The following is a 1,150-nucleotide window of genomic DNA, read 5'->3' as shown; positions in this document are numbered from 1 at the left end:
TGGATGTCATAGGGTTCATTCCATTATGACTGAGTCAAATTCACAGATATTTTCAAGATAATATCTTTTCTACCTTTTGCTGGTGCTGAAATGGATGAAGAACAATGCTTTAAAATTTTTTAGAACCTCTCTTATCTGATAAAATCTATAAAGAACACCCTTAGGGTTGGGGTATAGATCTGTGACAGAGCACTTACAGAGGATATACATAGCCCTGGGTTTGATCCCAGCACAATAAAAATATAAATAAATAAATAAATAATCTCTTGAAAGGATTTGTGTGTGTGTGTGGTTGAGCACACTGACCTTTTGATGTTGTTCTTTTCAGCCACTTCACATCATCCGACAATCACTTTAGACTTCTAGCTTCTTGACATTGTGAAGGGTTGAGAAGTGCCCAAATCATCCTGGTTCTTTTTCATTTAATGGTTCTTCCTTCAGCTTATCTCTTATTTGCATTTTACTATAAGCATTGTGAAGAAATCAGGCAGCACCTTCAAGTCTGTGCTCAAGAATCTCCTAAGCTAAACATCCAGGTTTATCACTTGTAAGTTATGTTTTCCACATGGCAGGATACAACTTTGGTATTTTGCTACTACATAACAAAGATCTACTTTTCTCCATTTCAAAGGACATTCTCACATGTCACCATCAGTATTCTTAAAGTCAAGATATCAATGAACTCTTCATGGTGTTTACAATTTCTCTTCAACATACTTACATTCTCTTTCTTGGAAATGGGATTTACCACCTATAAGCAAGTTTATGCCAGCCTGCTATAGGGTGAGACTACATGGAAGAAAGATGAGGTCATTCTAGATTGCTCAGCCCACAGAAAACCACTGACTGACTCTAGATGCATGAGCAAACTCAATCAATATCAACCAAGGCCAGCACAGATTAAAAGAAAATTCCACATGACCAGTAAGTTTGTCAGCTAAGTAAATATCTATTGTTCAATACCCTGAGGTTTTGTGGTTGCTTTCTATGTAACATCATTGAGTAATATATAACTGATATGACTAGGAGTTACATTTAGTCACCTGAATTATGTTTTTGGTACTAGGGATTGAACTCAGGGATGCTCTATCACTGAGATATATCCTTACACTTTTAATTTTTATTTACTTAAATTTATTTGTTTTAAAAT

Source organism: Sciurus carolinensis, chromosome 2 (assembly GCF_902686445.1).
Source record: "Sciurus carolinensis chromosome 2, mSciCar1.2, whole genome shotgun sequence".
Lineage (NCBI taxonomy): Eukaryota > Metazoa > Chordata > Mammalia > Rodentia > Sciuridae > Sciurus > Sciurus carolinensis.
This window is presented reverse-complemented; position numbering follows the sequence as displayed.